This window comes from Leucopleurus acutus, assembly GCF_964270905.1.
Source record: "Leucopleurus acutus genome assembly, chromosome: 8".
In the NCBI taxonomy this organism is placed as follows: domain Eukaryota; kingdom Metazoa; phylum Chordata; class Mammalia; order Artiodactyla; family Delphinidae; genus Leucopleurus; species Leucopleurus acutus.
In genome coordinates this window covers 22,127,787-22,153,686 of record NC_139151.1, presented here as the reverse complement: position 1 = coordinate 22,153,686, position 25,900 = coordinate 22,127,787, and positions in this window count along the sequence as shown.

Sequence of the window (25,900 nt, the reverse complement as noted above, 5' to 3'; positions counted from 1 at the left end):
TCAAGTATCTTTTCCGACCACAACACTATGAGACTAGATATCAATTATAGGAAAAGATCTGTAAAAAATACAAACACATGGAGACTATACAATACACTACATAATAACGAAGTGATCACTGAAGAAATCAAAGAGGAAATCAAAAAAATCCTAGAAACAAATGACAATGGATAAACGATGACCCAAAACCTATGGGATGCAGCAAAAGCAGTTCTAAGAGGGAAGTTTATAGCAACACAATCCTACCTTAAGAAACAGGAAACATCTCAAATAAACAACCTAACCTTGCTCCTAAAACAATTAGAGAAAGAAGAACAAGAAACTTCAAAGTTAGCAGAAGGAAAGAAATCATAAAACTCAGATCAGAAATAAATGAAAAAGAAAGGAAGGAACTGATAGCAAAGATCAATTAAAAAAAAAGCTGGTTCTTTGAGAAGATAAACAAAATTGATAAACCATTAGCAAGCCTCCTCAAGAAAAAAAGGGAGAAGACTCAAATCAATAGAATTAGAAATGAAAAAGGAGAAGATTTGAGAAGACTCAAATCAATAGAATTAGAAATGAAAAAGGAGAAGTAACTGCAGTGTCAGAAGTAACTGACACTGCAGAAATAAAAAGGATCCTGAGAGATTACTACAAGCAACTCTATGACAATAAAATGGACAACCTGGAAGAAATGGACAAATTCCTAGAAATGCACAACCTACTGAGACTGAACCAGGAAGAAATAGAAAATATGAACAGACCAATCACAAGCACTGAAATTGAAACTGTGATTAAAAATCTTCCAAAAAACAAAAGCCCAGGACCAGATGGCTTCACAGGTGAATTCTATCAAACATTTAGAGAAGACCTAACACCTATCCTTCTCAAACTCTTCCAAAATATAGCAGAGGGAGGAATACTCCCAAACTCATTCTACGAGGCCACCATCACCCTGATACCAAAACCAGACAAAGATGTCACAAAGAAAGGAAGCTACAGGCCAATATCACTGATGAACATAGATGCAAAAATCCTCAACAAAATACTAGCAAACAGAATCCAACAGCACATTAAAAGGATCATACACCATGATCAAGTGTGGTTTATTCCAGGAACGCAAGGATTCTTCAATATACGCAACTCAATCAACGTGATACACCATATTAACTAATTGAAGGAGAAAAACCATATGATCATCTCAATAGATGCAGAGAAAGCTTTCAACAAAATTCAACACTCGTTTATTAATAACCCTGCAGAAAGTAGGCACAGAGGGAACTTTCCTCAACATAATAGAGGCCATATATGACAAACCCACAGTCAACATCATCCTCAATGGTGAAAAACTGAAACCATTTCCAATCAGATCAGGAACAAGACAAGGTTGCCCACTCTCACCACTCTTACTCAACATAGTTTTGGAAGTTTCAGCCACAGCAATCAGAGAAGAAAAAGAAATAAAAGGAATCCAAGTCAGAAAAGAAGAAGTAAAACTGTCACCGTTTGCAGATGACATGACACTATACATAGAGAATCCTAAAGATGCTACCAGAAAACTACTAGAGCTAATCAATGAATTTGGTAAAGTAGCAGGATACAAAATTAATGCACAGACATCTCTGGCATTCTTATACACTAATGATGAAAAATCTGAAAGTGAAATCAAGAAAACACTCCCATTTACCATTGCAACAAAAAGAATAAAATATCTAGGAATAAACCTACCTAAGGAGACTAAAGACCTGTATGCAGAAAATTATAAGACACTGATGAAAGGAATTAAAGATGATACAAATAGAGGAGAGATTTATCATGTTCTTGGATTAGAAGAATCAACATTGTGAAAATGTCTCTACTACCCACACAATCTACAAATTCAATGCAGTCCTTATCAAACTACCACTGGCATTTTTCACAGAACTAGAAGAAAAATTTCACAATTTGTATGGATACACAAAAGACCCCGAATAGCCAAGGCACTCTTGAGAATGAAAAATGGAGCTGGAGGAATCTGGCTCCCTGACCTCAGACTATACTACAAAGCTACAGTAATCAAGACAGTGTGGTACTGACACAAAAACAGAAATATAGATCAATGGAACAGAATAGAAAGCCCAGAGATAAACCTATACACATATGGTCATCTTATCTTTGATAAAGGAGGCAAGAATATACAGTGGAGAAAAGACAGCCTCTTCATTAAGTGGTGCTGGGAAAACTGGACAGGATTATGTAAAAGTATGAAAGTAGAACACTCCCTAACACCATACACAAAAATAAACTCAAAATAGATTAAAGACCTAAAAATAAGGCCAGACACTGTCAAACTCTTAGAGGAAAACATAGGAAGAACACTCTATGACATAAATCACAGCAAGATCCTTTTTGACCCACCTCCTAGAGAAATGGAAATAAAAACAAAAATAAACAAATGGGACCTAATGTATCATAAAAGCTTTTGCACAGCAAAGGAAACCATAAACAAGACCAAAAGACAACCCTCAGAATGGGAGAAAATATTTGCAAATTAAGCAACTGACAAGGGATTTATCTCCAAAATTTACAAGCAGGTCATGCAGCTCAATAACAGAAAAACAAACAACCCAATCCAAAAATGGGCAGAAGACCTAAACAGACATTTCTCCAAAGAAGATATACAGATTGCCAACAAACACAGGAAAGAACACTCAACATCATTAATCATTAGAGGAATGCAAATCAAAACTACAATGAGATATCATCTCACACTGGTCAAAATGGCCATCATCAAAATGTCTAGAAAAAATAAATGCTGGAGAGGGTGTGGAGAAAAGGGAACCGTCTTGCACTGTCAGTGGGAATGTAAATTGATACAGTCAGTCTGGAGAACAGTATGGAGGTTCCTTATAAAAATAAACATAGAACTACCATACGACCCAGCAATCCCTCTACTGAGCATATACCCTGAGAAAACCATAACTCAAAAAGAGTCATGTACCAAAATGTTCATTGCAGCTGTTTTTACATAGCCAGGACATGGAAGCAACCTAAGTGTCCATCGAGAGATGAATGGATAAAGAAGATGTAGCACATATATACAATGGAATATTACTCAGCCATAAAAAGAAAAGAAATTGAGTTATTTGTAGTGAGGTTGATGGACCTAGAGTCTGTCATACAGAGTGAAGTAAGTCAGAAAGAGAAAAAGAAATACTGTATGCTAACACATATATATGGAATCTAAGAAAAATAAAGAAAGGTCATGAAGAACCTAGGGGTAAGATGGGAGTAAAGACACAGACGTACTAGAGCATGGACTTGAAGATAAGGGGAGGGGTAAGGGTAAGCTGTGACAACATGAGAAAGTGTCATGGACATATACACAATACGAAATGTAAAATAGATAGTTAGTGGGAAGTAGCCACATAGCACAGCGAGATTAGCTAGGTGGTTTGTGACCACCTAGAGGGGTGGGATATGGAGGGTGGGAGGGTGAGAGATGCAAGAAGGAAGAGATATGGGAACATATATATATGTATAACTGATTCACTTTGTTATAAAGCAGAACTAATACATCATTTTAAAGCAATTATATTCCTATAAAGATGTTAAAAATAAAAGAGAAAATCAGTAAGAAATCATTGGTTTTAAATGACACATTAGACTGGAGAGACTTCATAGATAGATATAGAACATTCCATCCCCAAACAGCAGAGAATTCTTTTCAAATGCACATGGATAATTCTCCAGCATAGGTCACCTGTTAGGCCACAAAACAAGTCTCAATAATTTAAATAAATTTAATAATATTGAAATCATATCAAGCATCTCTTCTGATCACAATGGTACGAAACTAGAAATTAGTTACAAGAGAACTGGAAAAAACACAAACATGTAGAGACTAAACTGTATGCTACTAAATAATCAATAAGTCAACAAAGAAATCAAAGAGGAAATCTAAAAATACCTTGAGACAAATGAAAATGGAAACACAATAATTCAAAATGAATGGGACCCAGCAAAAGCAGTTCTGAGAGGAAAGTTCATAGTGATACTGGCCTACCTCAGGAAACAAGAAAAATTTCAACAATCTAACTTTACATCAAAAGGAACTAAATAAACAACAAACAAAATCCAAAGCTCATAGAAAGAAGAAAATAATAAAATCAGAATTAGAAATAATGAAGATCAGAAATGAAATAGAGGTAAAAAAAAAGAAAGAAAAAATCAATGAAACTAAGCACTAGTTCTTTGAAAAGATTAACAAAATTGATAAACCTCTAGCCAGACTCATGAAGAAAAAAAAAAAAAAAAAAGAGAGGGCCCAAATAAATAAACAGAAATGAAAGAGCAGAAATTACAACCAACACCAAAGAAATACAAAGAATCACGAGAGATCACTATAAACAATTATATGGCAACAAATTTGACAACCTAGCAGAAATGGATAAATTCCTAGAAACACACAATCTTCCAAGACTGAATCATAAGAAATAGAAAATCTGAATAGACTGATTACTAGCAATGAATTTGAATCAATTATAATTTTAAAATCTCCCAGCAAAAAGGGACTAAATGGCATCACAGTTGAATTCTACCAAACACTTAAGGAAGAGTTAATACCTATCCTACTGAAATTCTTCCCCCCAAAAATTGAGGAGAATGAAATTCTTCCAAACTCATTTTACCAGGCCAGCATTATCCTGATACCAAACCCAGACAAAGATACCACAAGAAAAGAGGGAATAACAGACCAATATCTCTGAAAAACATAGATGCAAATATCATTGACAAAATATTAACAAACATAATTCAACAGTACATTAAAAAGGGCACACAGCATGATAAGGTGGATTTATTCAGGGATGCAAGAACAGTTCAACGTCTGCAAAATCAATGTGACACTCCACATTAACAAACAAAGGATAATAGTATGATCATCTCACTAAATGCAGAAAAATCATTTGACACAATTTGACATCCATTTATAATAAAAACTCTCAAAGTTTGGGAGAAGCAAGGGAGAAATAACTAGTTACATGTAAGCAAAACCCCCTTAAGACTATCAGTGTAGTTTTTGGCAGAAATATATTAAAAACCATATATGACAAACACACAGCTAACATCATACTCAATTGTGAAAAGCTGAAAGCTTTTCTTCTAACATCAGGAACAAGACAAGGATGCTCACTCTCACCACTTTTACTCAACATAGTGTTGGAAGTCCTAGCTATAGAAAAATGGCAAGAAAAAGAAATAAAAGGCATTCACGTTGAAAAAGAAGTAAAATCATCACTATTTTCAGATAACATGATATATATATATATATATATATATATATATATATATATATATATATATATATATATATAAAACATCCCTAAGGACCACCAAAAATGATTAGAATAAGTGAATTCAATAAAGTTGCAGGATACAAAATTAATATACAGAAATTGTATTTCTGTACACTAACAACAAGCTATCAGAAAGAGAAATTGAGCAAACAATTCTATTTACAATCACATCAAAAAGAATAAAATACCTAGGAATAAATTTTTAACCAAGAAGGTGAAAGACCTGTACTCTGAAAACCATAAGGTATTGATGAAATAAACTGAAGATGACACAAATAATTGGAAAGATATACTGTGCTTATAGAATAGAAGAATTAATATTGTTAAAATATCCATATTTTCCAAAGCAATCTAAGGATTCATTGTAATCCCTATCAAAACACCAATGGCATTTTTCACAGAACTAAAATAGATAATCCTAAAATTTGTGTGGAAACACAATAGACCCTACAAAACACTTGTAGCTAAGACAATCTTGAGAAAGAACAAAGATGGAAGTATCACATGCCCTAATTTCAAACTATACTACAAAGCTATAGAAATCAAAACTGTATAGTACTGGCACAAAAGCAGACACATAGATAAATGGAACAAATAGACAGCCCAGAAATAAACCATGGATATATGGTCAATTAAATTATAAATAAGGAGGCAAGTTTATACAATAAAGAAAGGTAGTCTCTTTGATAAATGGTGTTTGGAAAATTGGACAGATACATGCAAAAGAATGAAACTGTACTACTATCTTACACCATATACAAAAATAAATTCAAAATGGATTAAAGATTGAATGTAAGACATGAAACCATAAAACTCCTGGAAGAAAATATAAGTAGTAAGCTCTCTGACATCAAAGTGTTGCTTTTTTGGATCTGTCTCCTCAGGCAAGGGTAACAAAAGCAAAAATAAACAAGTGGGACTACGTTGAACTAAAAAACTTTTGCACAGTGAAGGAAACAATCAAAAAAAAAAAGGCAACCTATTGAATGAGAAAAGATATTTGCAAATCATATATTTGATAAGGGATTAATATCTAAAATATATAAAGATCTTAGATTACTTAATATAAATAAAACCAGCCAGACAATTGATTAAAAGATGAGCAGAGGACCTGAATAGACATTTTTCCAAACAAGATGTACAGTTGGCCAACAGGCACATGAAAAGTTGCTCAACATCACTAATAATCAGGAAAATGCAAACCACAACCAAAATGAGATATCACCTCACACCTGTCAGAATGGCAGTTATCAAAAAGACAACAGATAAGTATTGGTGAGGATGTGGAGTAAAGGGAACCCTAGGACACTGTTGGTGGGAATATAAATTGGTGCAGCCACTATGGAAAACAGTATGTGGTTTCCTTAAAAAATTAAAAACAGGACTACCATACAGTCCAGCAATTCAATTTCTGACTATCCAAAGAGAATGAAAACACTAATTTGAAAGGAATATGCATGCCTATGTTCATGGCAACATTATTTACAATAGCTAAGATATGGAAGTAGTCTACATGTCCATCAATAGATGAATGGATAATGAAGATTTATACACACACAGAGAGTAATAAAATAAATAGGTCATGGGGTGTAAGTTACAGCATATGGAAATAGTTAATAATATTTTAATAACTCTGATGGTGACAGATGGTAACCAGACCTATTGTTACCATTTCAAAATATATAATATAAATACTGAATCACTATGAAGTGCCCCTGAAACCAATATGATATTTTATGTCAATTGTACTTCAATTAAAAAAAAAAAAAGAAGCACAGTCGGTTCTTAGAACAGCACCAACTGGCTTAGTAAGAATGAAAGTTTTTGGAAATGCCCATAGACCATTTTCATGGTTCACTACATGCTTATTCACTATATTTTCCCAGAGTGGTAGAAATTACATGACTGTTGCAGTAGACTAAAGAAATGGAGTCTTTGTACCACAGGTACTTTCCCGCATTCTTTAATCAAAACACAATTAAGTCCCTTAATTCATGAACAAGTATTCTCAAAGCTAGTATGTGCCAGGTTCTGGAGACTGAAGGTTCTAGAGATTCGGGGGTGAATAAGACAGGCAAAGTTCAGCTGCTGTAGCCCTTACAGTCTAATTGGAGGAGAGAAGCAGGAAGACATGATTAATACTACATAATTTCAGGTAGAGATAAGCACTGTGAAGGAAGTTAAATGGGGTAATGTAATCTAGTGACTGAGGGGCATGAGATTACAGCAATCAGCAACATTTCCATAGCCCTCATCCTAGTCAGTCTTCACAGCCCCTCTATGACATGGAAACGGCACATGTTATAATCCCCATTTAAGAGATGAGAAGCTGAGGTGCAGCTGAGTGACTCCAGGAAAGTCTTAGCTAGTGATTCAGGTCTGGTTGTCTGACTCCAAACCAGCATGTTTTCTACCACGCCATTCAGGAAATGGAAATGGTTGTGCAAATTATGGTGTGTCTGTCCCATGAAATATCATGCCATCATTATAAATGATAATTATGGAGACATGATTATGATGTAACATTAGGGAAAATGCAAGATACAAAGTTACATGTATTCCATGTAAAAATAAGAATGACTGTGTTTACAAAGACTGGAAAATGACATACAAAAATGAGCACAGATTTGTATTAGGAGTGTTTCTTATCCTGGTTTCCTAAATTTTAATTAAAATGAATTTGTACCCAAAATAAAGTTGACACTGAATTAAAATTATTTTGACAATTCAACTGTAGCACATACTAGTAAATAGTAGTTCCCATAAAGATTATATATATATATTCATATATATATTCACCATAAAATTTGCAGGAGTAACAAAAACATCTGTTGAAAATGAAGTTCATAGCAGGCAAAGGGCCTATCCTCAAAAACTAGAGTTTATGAAAGGCCAGCCTCCTAATGGAGAAATTACTTGTCACAAAGGAAACTCTAGAGAGCTATATTCCGCTTTGCAAACAAATAAATATGACTGGGCCTGTCTGTGCACAGAATACACCTGTCTCTTGAGGGACACATATTTAGAGGCTATTCAGGGTGTGGGGAAACCACCAGAGAGAGTGGACTGTGCAGTGGCCTAAGGCTAGTCACAAAGAGGTGCTGTCATGAACCCCACACTGAAGGGCCAGGAGCCTCAAGGAGAGGCGGAGAGGGCTGCCCTGCAGGAGACATGACCTGGGCCCTCCCAGCAAGGAGGAGATGAGGGATTAAATAACTTCCCTGCCAGCGTCCACTCTCTGACCAATGTTCTCTGATGGCTGAATTCAGCGGGAAGCCAGGGTACAATGGTGCTCTTTGGTGTGATCCTTGCCGGTTGCTCTTCCGGGGCACAGAGAAGGGTGGAGAGTGGATTTGGAGGGGCAATGGGAAGCCATCCAGTGCATGAGGAAGTAGGGGAAGTTTCATCCTGGACCCTCCTTTCTTAACAAACTCCCCTCCCTCCTCTGGAACCCAGTTCCTACCAGTTCCTACCACTAGGACTTGGAGTGGGGTAGAAGGAAAAGCAAGGGCAGCAAAAGGCTGGAGTCCAATACTCAAAGATCAAGTCTCTGAACGCTTTATGATGTAAGGGACTTAATCTCTCTGAATCTGTGACCTTTGTGTGTTAGTAAAGAGCACAGGCTCTGGAGTCAGACTTATTTGAGTTGAAATCTTGCCTCTGCAACTTATTATGTGATCCTGTGCCACTTTTTTCCCCCCCTTCATTTATTGTTCATTTCCATTTAAGAACAAAGTGCTTGAAGAGTACTCAATAAGTGTTAGCAATTTCTTTCTACAATTTCTTTCTGGGGCTTATCATACATATTTCTTAGTGCTGTTATGAGAATTAAACAAGATAAAACATATGGAACATATGTTTCCTTCTTTCATGTCCATTAAGAAAATGATGATGGAGTCAGCCACTGTCCTCGGCACTAAGGTGCCAGTGAGGAACAAGTACATAAGGCCCTTGTGACCCTGGAACTCACATCCAATGGGGGCTTTCAGATGATAAGCAAACAACCAAATCCACGAGCAAGGTAATGTCAAGTGGTGACAGGTACCCTGAAGCAAATAGAACAGGCATCTTGGTTAGAGAGTGATAGTGGACGTTTGGGTAAGGGAACTACTTAGTGTGGTCAGAGAGGTCTTCCTGGAGGGGGAATTTGAGCAGAGATGTTAATGATAAGAAAGGTTCTAGCATGGGAAGATGGGGGGAATGTAGTGGAAGGATCTAGGCTGAGGGAACAGAAGTTCCCAGTCTCTAACACAGAAGTGAGCTTGGTGTATTCAAAGGACTGGGAGAAGGCCAGAATGTTTGGATCCTGGTAAGGGATGAGGCTGGAGAGGTGGGCAGGGGTTGCAATTGTAGGGTGGTAAGTAAAGCCATGTCAGGATCCAAATCTGTTCCTTAATCTTGTTTAGATGCTGTCAAGGTGAGTATGAGGATTAAGGTGGTACAGGAAGGCATCTAGCAATGTACTGAGAAGAGAGTCATCCTGAGGCCTGAGGCAATAAGGGAAATGCTTCCCAAGAAGGGGCCACTGGAGCTGAGACTTGAAAAGGAGCAGACGACACATGGAGAAAGCTGGAGGCGGGGCGTTCTCAGCAGGAGGTGAGGAGAACTTGGACACAGAGGAGGGGATACATAGAAAATTTTGGCAGAACAGAAATTATCTGGTCATTAGCATTGAGGGTAGGTGCTTGGAGGTGCTTCTTAGATCCAAGGAGCAGAACTGCAGGACTAAGTCTGAGAGCTGGGCCCTCGCCCAGTCTTCAAATGCATGTGCTCATGGTGTAGTTGCCCCCAGGTTTGGCTGAGATCTTAGATTCTGGGACAGAGTCCAGCTGTGTCTTTTAAGCCCACTGGGTCTTGAGTTCTCTTGCACCCTCAGTTGATCCTCAGAATGCAACAGTCACCATCCAGAAAAGGGTAGATCATCATACTTTCAAACAGTGAATGAGGATATTAAATGGTCTCACATTGTGGAAAGAGCTTGGAATTTGAACCTGCTTCTGCCCCCCTTTATTTAGCTTTTTGAACTTTTGCAAACCACTTAATGTCTCTAAGTCACAGTTTCCTCATTTGTAAAATGGAGATGACATTACCTACTCCCCAGGACTGTTGGAAGAATTCAATGACATGATGTATAAAGCTGTATTTCTATTCTCTCTGCTTCCACCCTTCTGTGGCCATTTACAGTCTATAAGTAGATTCTGAAGCCTTTTGGATATCCTGTGATTGTCAGTCAGAGAGGCATCAACAGAGAAGGTATCTGAGGAGTAGGTTGCCATTGGATTAAACCTGGCCAGCAAAATAAGTTCCTCAGTCCAATATCTTTCCTGTAGGTCAGATATCCAAAAGCAACATGCTTATTCTCCAAGGCAACCACAGATGCTTATGGGTCCTTATGTATGGTCTCTCTCCCACAGAAGGGAGAGGGTCAGACATTTGAAAATAGAAAACAAGGTCAAAAAGCTCCATTTGGCTAGTGAACAGTGACGTCTCACAAACATTTCTAAAACCCCCAAGTGTAGAACTGGCTCATTTTCATAAACTCTGCTTCAGATGCTGTTTCTCCTGTCTGGGTAACCAGGCCGAGTACCCCCAAGAACCTACAGAATGATAGAATCTGTGATCTTCGTGAAGCAAATATCCTACGACTTTAGATGAAATATTTTTAGTCTGTTAGTCTCAATTTGTATATTTGAGTGGATTTCTCGCTGCACAAAATGTTTCATTCCAACTCCAGCTCAGTGGGTTGCTGAGGTGGAAGTGTTCATGATTAATTCTGTTCATAAACACACTGGAAAAAAGAAGAAAAGGTCCTGGTGTATATCAGCATTTTAAATGCTGTGACTGTGATTCAATTTAATTATTTTCTCCCCATGGCTTTAAATTGAAGGGCTTCAAAATCAGGAGTTGCTCTCATAAATGTAATTACTTTCCCCTGGTAAACGAGGACGTGTTCAGAAATGAAGGGCTCTCAGGTGGAGGCAACATGAGGGGAGCGAGTGAAGAGCAGAAGGGGCATCCAGGGCCCTGGCTTATAGGCCTGGTCCTGTGACTGCCAATCTGCTAAATTCTTCCTCAACGCCTCCATCTCTTTACTATTAAAAATAGGACAGATAATCTTTAAAACACTTTCTAGCACTAAATAGTTATGTTATACAATTGTGGCAACCTTATTCAGAGGTTGTCACTCACCCAGAATCCAAAGTCTGGCAGAGTTCTGGAATGCTAAAAGGAGAGGTGATTTGGTGTGTTCTCTACGTATTGACTGTGACCTTGGGGAACAGAATGAACCTCCCTGAGCTGCGCCTTCCCACCTGAACAAAATGAATCATTGTCCACTGCCCTGGCCGCCTCTCAGAACTGCTGTGAGGATCGGAAACCAAAAGAAGTAATGAATGCAAAACAGCTCAGCTAAGAACACTCCAGAGAGAGAGGGATGTTGAGTGTCCAGATGAGTGTGAAGTTAGGGCTGGGGTGGAGGTGAGTTCACGAGATGTGAGGCAAAGTAGCAAATGCTGCCCTCCCTGCTGAGGCCTCCAGGGACTGACCCACTGTTCCCAGCATTGTCCAGCATGAGTACCTGCATGGTCCAGAGCAGAGCAGGCTCAGCCCTGCATCGCTGTGCACAGGGAAGGTGGCAGACATGTGGACCCAGGGGAGGCTGCATGGCCAAACCATCCCTGTGCCCTGACAGCCACACAGAATAGAAGACTCACAGTAGCTCCTTCATGAGGATGTGAGTTGTCCGTATGGTCTACAAACATCTAGGACCCTTACATTCTGCCTTCAGGGCCAGTTATATTATTTGTTAGACTTCTACCTCCACTTGATAATCTTCTCCTTTACTTCCAGGTATATCCTGGTGAGATCAGGTTAACAAACATCAAAGGCACCCTGTGGGTGAAAATCTCACCAGATCAAGAAGAAATGTGAAGGATGTTTGCAAAGAGAAATAGGTTCTCATTCCTTCCAGCCCTTCCCCATCTCTTCTTCTAGTTAAGAGGAGTTCTCTGCTATGTATGTCAGTCTTTTGTGGTTTAATATGAAGGTGTACTGTGTTTCCTTTGGAAACATGGCATACTCTTGTAAGCTAGAGTAGGGGTCTCCTCTACTCCTTATTCTCTTGGGTCTGGACCACTGGAACTCTAGGCTAGCTTGAGAGCATTCCCCAGAGCAGCACTGGGACCTAACTGTCCTTCCTCACAGGGAAATTCTCCTTCTCTGTTTACTCTGGAGACTGGGTTGTTATTTGTTGTGGGAGGTGATGAATGCTTTGTGCTCTCTGATCCAACTCTCTACCCCACTATTGAGCACTTTCCTGAATCAAAACCTCATCTCCCATCAGGGTGGAGACTGGGTGGCAAGAATAAAGAAGGAGGTGTCATCTATAATCATTATCATCGGGGCAGACACTATTGATTACCTATTCAGGCTGTGGTCCCTGTTTCTTCTTTGCAGGCAGAGCCCTGATTTTGTCTTGATATCCACCTTCCTCAGGGCAGCCATGTGCCCAGGGAAGGGTGTCCTTTATCCAGCTCAAGGATAACTCCTGAGTTGGGAAAGCTGATTTTGGTGTTCTATTCTTCCTGTCAGTGATTGATTTATGTATGATATATAACCCAGTCCTGGCTAATAAGATAAGGGGTGGGGGTACTCCTGGGAAAGGTTTTCCTTGTTCTTCTGTTAGACTTTGTAATGTCTACACATGCTCTCTGGAACTGCAGCAGCCATCTTGTGACCACCAAGAGAACTGGCCCAAGGACAAAGCTGATATGCTGAGAATAGCAGAATGGAAAGATGAAACAAACTTGGATCTGTAAGGTTGCAATCAAACCCCTGAAATACCCAACCCTGAAGCCATACTACCTTGGATTTCTTGATTTTTAAAGCTAAGAAAGTGAGAGTTTTCTTTCATTTGCAGCCAAAGGAGCTGGATTTATACAGAAATTGGCACCAAGACAGGTTGTACATAACAACAGAGAAAAGGGGGATGTGGGATATGTTGCTAGGGCCAAAGGCAGTGTACTAGGTGTGTTAGATGGTGGGAGTTGAGTGGATCATGGGACAGAGTGGCAAAAAAGTTAATTAAATTATCAGCTGTGGCCACGTGAAAGGGAGTGTTCATTGAAGACAAGGTTTAGGACAACCAAGTGACAGCTAGCATACAACTTTATAGAAAGCTCAAAAGAAATCATGTTCTATAGGCCAGGATTATTGTTTCTGTTTGAGCTGGACAACTTTAAGAGGGAGAATGTCAAGTTCAAATTTCTAATTCAGGTGCTGGCCAAAAATCATGAATTATCTAAGTCTAATTATTTATGGTTGAAAGACTAAAACCAAACACCAAGTTTGATCCCGCAGATTGCTGAATTACAAGGTCACTGATATCACTGTTACACTGGGTCTCATGTGAAAGTGAGGGCATGCATCAGCAAGAGGTGAGCTCTCAGCAAAAGAGAGACCTATGGGAAGAGTTGGATGATGCATTAGTCTGGGTTCTCCATAGAAGTATAGATATATAGACAGAAAGAAACAGAGACAGAGAAAGAGAGCAAAAGATTGATTTATTATAAGGAATCGGCTTACATGATTATGGAGGCTGAGAAGTCCTAAGATCTGCAATCAACAAGCTGGAGGTCCAGGAGAGCCAATGGTTCCAGCCTAAGTTCTAGTCTAAGGCAGGAGAAGACAAATGTCCCAGCTCAAAGACAGGCAGAGAGAATGAATTCTCCCATACTGAGCCTTTTTATTCTATTCAGGTCTTCAACAGATTGGTGAGGCCCACCCACATTAGGGAGGGCAATCTGCTTTACTCAATCTCCCAATTAAAATGTTAATGTCATCCAGAAACACTCACAGACACACTACAGAATAATGTCTGACCAAATAACTCGGCACCCTGTGGCCCAGTCAAGTTGACACATAAAGTTAACTATCATAGATTATGTAGAGTCCTCTAAGCCCTCAATTTCCTCTGACCCTTCCTTGTTCTGCAAAGCAGCCCTTTCTCTGTCTCTGATGAAGCTGTTTTTTTCCCTACAACAGGCTTTGCAATGACCTAGCAAGGAGCCAACTCTCCTCTTTCCCAATCATACCAATGTCTCCACCTGCTGCAAGGTTCTATATCTAGGGACATATCCCAGAGTGTATCAATCAGCCAATTACAAAGTTAAACCCAGGGGGAGATTATTTCCACACCAAATGGAATTGGAAGAACTTGCTAATTATCTCAGCAAAGTCTAGTAAAGATCAATGGGAAGGAATTCTGAACAAGATCAAGGAGGAACATAATTCTAAATGAGACTGAATTTGTTAATATGCATGAGCCAACCAGAGAGTCTGAATTCAATATGTTGGCTCAATGTATTCTACCTATTTGCATAGTGGCATAAAACCTAGACACAACAATGGGCCACGCTACATGAAAATAAGTTGCCAGAAGTTCCTTGTTATATGGGGAAGAAGGAATTCAAAGACTGAGGACACAGCAAGGTTAGAATGGATTTATCCAAAAAGGCTTACAAACCCACACCCTAACTACATGTCCCCTGAGATGACCAGAAAACACTCCCTTCACCAAGGCATTCTACATTGATTAGGGGGGCACTTGCATCTTTTAAAAGCAGCGACTGACAGACTGTTTTCTGTAGGCCAAGGATGCTGGCTTCTATTTTCCCTGTGATGTTTGAAGTGAACTTTATACTGACACTTAAGTAGGAAGAAATATAGCAAGCAGTAGAGAGACTAGAGACTGATGTAGACACTGTGGGAAAAGAGGAAGAGAGCTGATTAGAAATATGCAGAATATTAGAATGGTTAGAAGTAATGTACCAACACTGGGAGCCTGGTTGATGTTGGAATGTTTTGTGTGTGTGTGCTTTCCTAGTAGTAGCCAGCAACCTAGTTATAGGAGGTGAGAAGGAGAGTAGTTAGATTTATCTGTGGTTGAGATAAATCTATGTATAAGAAAGTGACAAGGGGATAAGGCAGTTAATGGCATTAAAAGAGTTCAAGTCTTTGTTTATGGGGAATAGGCTAGACTAGGAGGAGAGGAACTGGGAGAGGACTGTCAGGAGGAAGTAGAAGAATGAAAACATATATCTCAATGAGGCTGAAAATTGAAGATTAGATGAGATAATAGAATGGCAGAGACTGGCTAGCTTTTTACCAAACACATTACTTTTTCCTTCTAGACCAAAGGTACATTATTTTTTCCTGTCTTTCTTGCGAGCGTGTATCTGAGTTCTAGTCAGTGGACTATGGATGGAAATGTTGTACTCTAATTCTAGGCCGGATCCACAAAACTTTCCACATGCCATCTGCTATGCCCTTTCCCTTTTGTCAGCCTGTACATCACCTGTTGAAGATGGTGAAGGCACAGGATGGGAGGAACCTGCATCCTTAAATTGCTGTTTGAATGAGATCTGCCCATCAATCAGGAACACCCACCTTGGACTCTAAGAGAGTAAGAAATAAATTTACATTGTGGTAAAACACTGACAATTTGTGTTTTATCTGTTACAGCAGCTAGTGTTTCCTAACTAATATAGCTGGTTTTTTTAATGGTGGGAAAATTGGGATTCTCAATTATGATATTTCAGAGGTGATACAGTTCCTGTTGATAACAAGGTCCAGAGAGTAGCCATTTAGCTGAAGTGGAGAGGAGACGAATATCGCTGGAAGGAAGAGATTGAAAACCTAGGAAGTCAGGGTGTTGGATGGCAGCATAGATATTAATGTCATACAAAGTGATGATAGGATCAATGGAGAAGCATAGACTGTGAATCAGAATAATCTGACAGAAGCCAACGTTTATTGGGTGCTGAACATTTTGCCTTCATTATCTCCTTTAGTCCTTATAACCATCGAATGTGGTAGGTGTTACTATTAACCTCTTTCATAAACAGGGAACTTGAGCCTTAGAGGGGTTAAGTAACTTGCACAAGGTTTCCCAGATTGAACTTGAACTCTGTCTATTTGATTTCAAAGTCCATACTCTTAAGTACTACATTAAAGTTTACTTGAACAACATGGATTTAAGCAGAAAAAAATGCATCTATGTCATAGACCAAGAGGTTTCAAAACATTAGAACAAAAATCTCTGGGTCAAATATTGATGTCAAGAATCCTAAACAATGTGAATAGATTAATTTCTATACATTAATATCTACATTGGTGCAGACCCCAGAGTCTAGGACATAGGACTCTCTGATAGTTGCCTCTGTGGTTTTGGGAAGTCTCTTCAGTATTTTACTAAAGCCTCTTCATTGGATATCTTTGAATAACCACATCATCTAGTCATCTGACCCTCACTACACTAAGGAGTGAGCAGGGTCAGAGAGACGAAGTAACTCACACCAAGCCCCAATCAAAAAAGTCAGGTCTCCGATTCCAGCTCTGTACTTTTTCTCTCTGTGAGATACATCCAAGGTTTCCATTTTTTAAAATAATCTATGAATTTTTTTCTTAAAATAAAAATGTATTCAGAAAACCAATATGTGCAATGGATAAAAACAATTTTGATATTATCCTCTACACTTGTTTATATGCCCATAATATTTCATAATAGTAAAAGCGTAGATGAGCAAGGTGAGAGGGATGCACACTTACTCCTACCTTCTTCCTATATCAGCTCTAGAGAACCCCCACCCCCCAAATCCCCCAGAGTTCTGCAGAGCACAGTTGGCAATAAATGTGGTTTTATATTTTCTAGTGACCAATGCAAAGAGAGAAACATGACTTTTTTGCAACAGTAGCAGCACCAATGGAGTAAAACCAATCCTTTGATCAAGAGAAGCACAGTAGAAGGCTATTCTGAATATTCTGAATACTAGTCCTTTAGAAATATACATATATATACACACACACACATACACAAACATATACACAGAAAAATGCATGTAAATATACATATATAATGTGTATAGGTAAATATTTGTTTATTTTTAACCCAGAACTTATATTCTAAAGTGTATATTCTAGAGAAAGTATTTTATATGCATTATTAGAATGTCAAAAGCATTGTTGTTCTCAGTAACTCCTAAAAGGAAATTACATATCTATGACTCGTAGAAAGGATAAATAAATTGTGCTACTTTGACACATGAATATAATATACAGCAATGAAAATGAACAAACTACAGCTATATTCAGGAACATGAATGAATCTTACATAATGAACAAAATGTACAGACACAAAAGAACATATATTGTGATTCTACGTATATACACACACACACACAGATAGAGAGAGATTAAGAACTATATTACTGAGAAATGCATAGGCATGTTTAAAACTATAAAGGAAAACAAGGAAGCAATTACGATAAGAGTAAAGATAACAGTTACTATCCAGGGGGCAGGGAGAGGACCAAGAAGGGAGGAAGGAGTTGGAGAGTGCTTGACCTGGATGGAGCTTCACAAGGCTATGTATTTGTAAAACTGTACTATTTTATGCACTTCTCAGTATATTATACTCCCCAATTAAAAATTTTGGGGAGGCACACACACACACATACACCCCTGTTCTGAGGGAGAGAAATCTTTGGTGGATTTTCCTGCAGAAGATACTGTGTAATGAATATCAAATACTCATCAATATCACCTTCATATTAAACACAGCATGTTCTTTCTTGAGGCTACTTCTTATACCAGTTCTGCTGGCTCCACACCAAAGTATACGCTAGTGGTTTGTTTGGTTTAAGTTAAGATAAAATTTCACAGAACCTAGAGAGAGGGGGTTGCTAGATTAATTCTTCAGAAGAATTATCTTTCTTACATGAGCTTTTGAAATATTTCCTTACAGCAATTTCAGAATGAGCTCTCCTGATAAGTTTCTGGGATGGGCCTGTTCTCAGGTGCTAGGCATGAAAGAGGATCAGCCTCCTCTTGTGAAAATGGAGGCATCCTACTAAAACATCTGGCAGAATGGAAGGCCATTTCCAGTTATGATTGAAGAGAGTTGAGAAAGTACATGAAACCAGGGTCAGGATTTCATTCAGAAAGCCATTTTGTTCTGCTGCAATTCATAGAAAAATTGAAAGATAAGACTCCTCAATTCTTTACCATAAAGCAAGGCTATGGTTATTGGAGCCTAGAGAAAAACACCCATAAAAAGAGTAGATTTGATAAATTTAGCTTCCTGGGATACTCTTCAAGACAAAGTAATGAAACGTCCATCTAAATACAAGTTATGTGTTCTGTAGCCATCTTCCTAAAATGATAACTTTGGTTTGATCTAAAGCCTCTCTTAATGGTGACAATCAAAGATTAGTTCAGATGTCTATGAACACAACTGGTAGTTCATGATGACAAACCCATTTCGTCAGCATCTGCGAGAACTGATAACTTTCTGTTTCTTGTTAAAGGTGTATGTGCATCCAGCTCTCCCCCCCAAAAAAATCAAATTTTAATGGACAAGTTAGAAAGAAGGTGGAACCAGAGCATATCTTTCTTTTATCCTGCTAAAAAATTTTCTGATCTGTCAAATGAATTTTCCTTCCATCAGTCTCAAGGTTGTAGATTGGCATAACTTCATTATGCATATCATCACCAGGAGTATTAATAGCCAATAGTGTGTGGTGAATACATGCAACTTCGTGCATAACTGAGTCCTAGATACATAGCCAAGGGTCATTAAAACGTCTCTCCACACAGAGTAAACTACAAAGTATCTCAGGCTTCTGCAGTGGTAGCCATGACTAAGTCCATCTTCCTGAAGAGCACAGCCATGGTCCTTCTATAATTTAAAAACTTCTTCATCTAAGTCCACCAGGAAGTTTTATCTGAATCCCTTATTTGCTTCAACTTCTGAATACTCTTTTCTCCTCTGTCTATTCAAGAGTATAAAGGAAGGGCCAGGAAGCCAAGACTGGTCAAAAGCCCCTGGTTCCAGTGCTTCTCTATTTAACTGTAGTTCCCAAGTCTCATTTCCATGAGTGTTTGGGTCTTTGGCCTATACTCCAGTTACTGGCATCTATTTCATACCCTCCTTCTTGTCATCATGAGTACAGACTCACTTTTCTGCCTTCCTAAACTGGGGCCTCCACCTCAACTAATATTTGCTCTTCTTCCTGGTCCTAACACTTCAGCTATGCTCCCAAAGCTAGCCTGGGCCCTGTAGTTACCCACACCAGGCAGGCGACTCCCATCCTACCCCATCAGGGGAGCATAATCATACATATCTAGGATAGCACTTATCACAGTGATGTAAATATTTGCTCTCTGCACTTTTAGTAGACCATGAGCTTCCATATTTATCTTTGATTCTTCTAGCACAATCCATGATGCAGAGGATCAAGTACAATTTTGTAAACAGTCCTGGTCACTAAGGGAAGAAGGTATGAAGAAGTTCATTTATATCATCTTTACACGCTATTTGTTCACTTAGCTCATCAGTTGGCAGGGAAGGCCATTCAGGTTGACATTTCACTTACTTATTAATATTAAGTGATTATTGTATACAGAGCTCTTAGTACAATACAGGAAATGCATTTATTTTTCTGCCTTTTACTCATTTTCTATTGACTCCAGTCTCAATTGGGCTGAAGAAGAAAAAAAAATAGAATAACCCTCTTTGTGTGTGTGTATGCGCACACGTGGTCTGTGCACTAAGAGTATGCTCTATCTAACCTTCCTCCCTGAGGTCCCTTCCCTGGCCCCAGCCCCCTGCCCTGGTCCCTAACCCCCAGCCCTCTACCATCTACCTCCAACCATCTTCTGTTCAAGCCAAAGGAGACTCAATCTTTAGATAGGATACTGGAAAACATGACCTTTAAGGGTCCTCCCAACCAGGAGATTTTTCTAATTCTATGAATAAGTAATTTTTACCTAATTTTTCAGAGGAGCTTAAAATTACTGTCCTCCTTTACAGCAGTCATTGATAATAAAGGTTTTGGCACTTGAGTAATACTTTCCTTAGTAGTATCTTGTCCTCAAAACTGCTGTATCTTAAAGATACAATTACAAAGCCAACTTGTATTGCAATGGTATCCTTGGGGGGAAAAAACGAAGTTAAAGGGTTTAGAGTATAAATGGTGATTTGACTTTCTAATCATTATAAGTTATTTACTAGTCATTAGTCTTCTATCTAGGTGATGAGTCTCTTGGAACAAGGGCAGGATGAAAAGGAATTTCAAATTCTCTATCTTGTTCACTTTTCTGTTTTCTATTCTCAGTGCCATGTTTAGCACAGTGTGGGAACAAGGCAAACCTTTGTTGATAGGTATATGAGTTTTGACATCAGGGATACGATCCCTAATTAGTCAGCTAGGGAATACCACCTCTTGCTAACTTGAATTAATGAATTAATGGCAGTTATAAGAGCAGGGACTTTGGAAGGAAATACCAGCCAATAACATGTTTAGCACACATGGACAATAGCCTGTGAATAAGATTATCCTTATGAGAAATGTTACTTCTGAGGCCAAACTAGGGACATGGGTTAATCAGGAATTTTTGAGCTGTTTTCATATGCACATGAAACTTGCACAAGAACTTTCTCTTCCTACCATTGTACAGGAAAATGTATCTATGTGTCTACCTATATCACCTGCATTCCCACCCGTTACAATAGAGGAGTCATCCCCTCTTCCTATCAAAATCCAGTTCCTTCACCTATGGTTTTCATTTCCCCCAGCTTCTCAAGAAATGCATATTATTATAATGTACATTAAATTGTTGTTCTCTTTTAACTTTTAAACATGCTCAGATAGTTCCCATTTACAAAAACAAAATAAAACTTTCTCTACCCTATGATCTTCCTAATGTACTTTAATTTTGCAGCCAAATTTCTGAAAAGAGTCTTCAATACTTGGTGTTCTCACTCCACCTCTGTCCTCAGCATAATCTGGCTTCTGACTCCATCACATCAACAAACAGCTCCCGTAAAGGTCGCTAGTGACCTCTCTGTGATTATCCCCAATGGATGTTTTCAGTTCTTACCTATTACCTCTCAGCATCATTCAGCACTGCTGAAACCCCTTCCCTTTCCTCTTCACTTTTGCAACTCAACATTTTCCTGATTTTCCACGGATCTCCTGGTCACTCCTTCTTTGTCTCCTTTGCAGCTTCCTCCTCCTCCACCAGGCCATTAAGTATCAAAATTCTCAACTCTTCATTCTAGCACTTCCTCATTTTCTGCTCTGTGTTTTCTGTCTAGGCCAGTGGCTCTTAAATGTGGCTGCCTCTGGGGAAACACATGGTGAGCCTTAAAATATTGATTGCAGGGTCCACCCCCTAATATTTTTATTTAATTAAGTTTGGGGACAGCCTGGCTATTTGGAATTTTTAAAGCCTCCCAGAGGATTCTAAAGTGAAGCCTGAGTTGAGAATCACATCTCTTGGTTTATTTCATCCCCACCCGCCATGGCTTTAATAATGACCTTGATTCAGATGACTCAACAATATTTATTTCCGTCCCAGAAACCTTCTTTGGGTCCCTGACCCATAAAATCTACTGTTTGACGTTTTCATTTGGGTGCCTCAAAGGAACCTGCCCACCTTCCCAGGCTCACCTCACATCACACTGTCCCTTGCATTCACGCTGATCTTTCCATGCCCCAAACTTTCTCCTGCTCTAGGGCCTTTGTATATCTAGTACCCTCTGCCTGCACTATTCATACTCTTCTTTATCTAGCTAACTCTTACTATTTCTGCCGTTCTTCGCTCTCAGGCCATTGCCTCTTCCTCCAGGAAGCCTTTTCTCTCTCCCCAGATATCTCTCATGAGACCATGTACCACCCTTTCAAAGCACTAATCACAATTAAAATTTTAACTTTATTTGCATGGTTATTCATTTAAATTTATGTCCCTTACTGGGCTGAAACTTCACATATTTTTTTGTTTGTCATTTTTACCATATTTTGTAAAATCTAAGATGCTTGCTATAAGATGCATTATTATTTTATGTATTACTAAAAAAGAAAAATCACTGATATGTAAAATGGCCATGTATTTTAAGTAAAATACGGATTTTAGATCTTACAAAGTAAAAAAATATAATGTGTCAATGAAGTAAATATTATTATTGGAGCTTATTATTGGAGCATCACACCATGATTAGTCCACAATAGACACTTAAATATTTCTTTAATAAGTAAAGAAGAATTCATGGGAATGGAGCTTCTAGTATGTTTCAAAGGTTTATGGAGATAATAGGAAAGAATATTTGAAATTTGGGGAATCTAGTTCTTGGATGCAGTGATTGCTCAGAGGCAACTCATTTTTAAAATAGACTTTATTGGGCTTCCCTGGTGGCACGGTGGTTAAGAATCCACCTGCCAATGCAGGGGATGCGGGTTTGAGCACTAGTCCGGGAAGATCCCACATGCCATGGAGCAACTAAGCCCATGCGCCACAACTACTGAAGCCCGCACCCTAGAGCCTGTGCTCCGCAACAAAAGAAGCCACCACAATAAGAAGCCCGTACAGTGCAACGGAGAGTAGCCCCCCGCTCGCCGCAATGAGAGAAAAGCCCACACGCAGCAATGAAAACCCAACGCAGCCAAAAAGATAAAAAAATTAAAGAAAGAAAGAAATAAAATAGACTTTATTTTTGAGAGCAATTCTATATTCATAACACAATTGAGCAGAAAGAAGAGAAAGTTTCCAAATACCCCCTGTTCCCACACATGCATATAACACCTTCCACTAGAGTGATGCATTTGTTACGATTGATGGACCTGCATTGACACATCATCATCACCCAAAGTCCTACATTATGGTGCACTCTTGGTGTTGTATATTCTATAGGTCTTGACAAATGTATACTAACATGTATCTTCCTTTGTAGTATCATACAGAAGAATTTTCCTGCCCTAAAAATTCTCTGTGTTTTGCCTATTTATTTCTCCCTCCTCCCTAATCTCTGGTAACCACTAAGCTATTTACTGTCTCCATAATTTTGCCTTTTGCAGAATGATGTATAGTTGGAATCATACGGTATGTAGTCTTTTCGGATTGGCCTCTTTGACTTAGTCATATGCACTTAAGTTTCCTGCATGTCTTTTCATGGCTTGATAGCTCATCTCTTTTTAGCTCTGAGAAATATTGCATTGTGTGGATGCACCACAGTTTGTCCATTCATCTGCTGATGGTCATTTTGGGTGCTTCCAACTTTTGGCAATTATGAATAAAACTGCTATAAACTTTGGTGTGCAAGTTTTTGTGTGGACATAAGTTTTTAACTCCTTTGGGTAAATACCAAGGAGCATGATTGCTGGATCATATGGTAAGAGTATATTTAGTTTTGTAAGCCACTACCAAACTTTCAAAGTGGGTGTACCATTTTGCATTCCTATAGCAATTAATGAGTTCCTGTTGCTTCGCATCCTCATCAGCATTTGATGCTGTCAGTGTTTTGAATTTGGTTATTCTAACCGCTGTGTAGGGGTATCTCATTGTTGTTTTAATTTGCATTTCTCTGGTGACACATGTTATTGAGCATATTTTCATATGCTTGTGTGCCATGCTTATATCTTCTTTGGTAAGGTGTGTGTTTAGATCTTTTGCCTATTTTTTAATTGGTTTGTTCATGTTTTTATTGCATTTTTTGTGTTCTTTGTATATTTTGGGTAACAGTCTTTTGTCAGATTTGTCTTTTGCAAATATTTTCTCCCAGTCTGTGGCTTGTCTTATTCTCTTGAGATGGCACATTTTTTTTTTTGCCTCCTTATTCAAGTTCTTCAGGTGTACTTTCTGGAGGCTGCTTGAGAGAAGTGTTATCCTTGCTTTTTATTCAGGATTTCCAAGAGGAGAAACTCCCTGTTAGTTGTTTACTTGTGTCCAAGTGTTCTTTTCCCACTTGTAAGATGTAGGCCAATTCTCAATTTTTTTTTTCTTTCAATTCTCAATTTTGCATTCAGATTTAAGTAAGGAAGAGACACCTTTCATGTCTGGGTCAGGAAGGGTAACCCCTCAAAAGAAGTAATTTGATACAAATGACAGTGGCCCAGGAACTCAAATCAAAATAATGCCCCACACTTCCCCAAAAGTCCTTGCATATTCTCTCAGGAAGCAGCACTTTTCCAAATGCTCTGGCCAGGACTGACCGATGTCTTAAAACAGACCACCTCTGAGCTACAATTCCTTCAACATTTTCACCCCAGGCCTCTCCTGCTCAGTTTCCCTGTAATAGCAGCCTTCTTGGTTAACGTTATTATCATTTATTTCCTTTTACTTTCAAACTATAACTTAGCAGAAATTGGAAGGAAAGGAGACTTGAGGTCACCTCTATTTTAGAACAAATGGTACCTTGTTCTTAGCAAGGTACAAGTGAAATAGAAGGCATTTTTCAAAAGATAAAAGGAAATTCTGTCCTTTCAGAGACTTTGAGAAAAAAAAGATCTGTGAGTTAATATTGTTCCTCTAGAGAGGATCAGGGAAGAACTAAGTAGTGTGTAGGATGAGGAAGTGAGATACTTCTGGGTGAACTCTTCTGTGTTATTTCATTAGTCTAGTTGAAGTGAATTACCAGAACATTGTGTATTCACCTATTAAAATATAAAAATAAAAGTGAAGTACTAGGTCAGCTGTGTTTTGGACTTATATATGTTTTTTCCTTTAATGGCCCATGCTGACCCTTTATACGTAGAGGACAACAAAATGAAACTTTCCTCTAGGATCATTGGTGAATTGACCGCATGGATTAAAAAAGCCCATGTTACTCTTTTTATACAATAAATGGTACATATAATGAGCTTTGAGGTGAAAAAATGCGTACCTTCTAAATACAGATGGTGGTCTCTGACTTACCATGGTTCAACTCACGATTTTTCCACTTTATGATGGTGTGAAAGTGATAAACATTCAGTAGAAACCATGCTTCGAATTTTGTAATTTTCCTGGACTAGTGGTATGTGGTGTGATCCTCTCTTATGCTGGGAGCAGCAGCAGCGAGCCACAGCTCCCAGTCAGCCATGTGATCACCATGGGAAGCAACCAATACACCTACAGTCATTCTGGATCCCTACAACCATGCTGTTTTTTTCACTTTCAGTACAATACTCAATAAATTACACGAGATATTTAACTGTAGGTTAATGTAAGTGCTCTCAGCACGTTTAAGGTAGGCTAGGCCAAGCTATGGTACTCAGTGGATTAGATGTAGTAAATGCATTTTTGACTTACAATATTTTCAATTTATGATGGGTTTATCAGGAAGTAACCCCATTGTAAGTTAAGAAGATCTGTAACTGATTCCTCTGTTTTAAAATTTTTCTCCCTCCCCCCTCCCTCCTTCCTTCCCTATCTCCTTTCCTTCCTTCCTTCCTTCCTTCCTTCCTTCCTTCCTTCCTTCCTTCCATCCTTCCTTCTCTTATTTCCTTTTTGGCCTAGAACATTATGACTTCATGTGCATATTTGGTGGGTTTCCTTTCAAATATAAAGAGAAGTATGATTTTCAAGAGCCATTTTAGACATTTCAAACATGCAGATAAAGCAAAATCAAAAGGTATAGGCTTAAGACAGCAGGTGGGAGGACAGCACAATTTAAGCAAGCTTCCGAGGTGCTTCATTTTAAATCAGTTGTGAATAATTCTGCTTTATCTCTACTTCTTTCCTCTATCTGCTCTGAGAGAAAGAAGTTT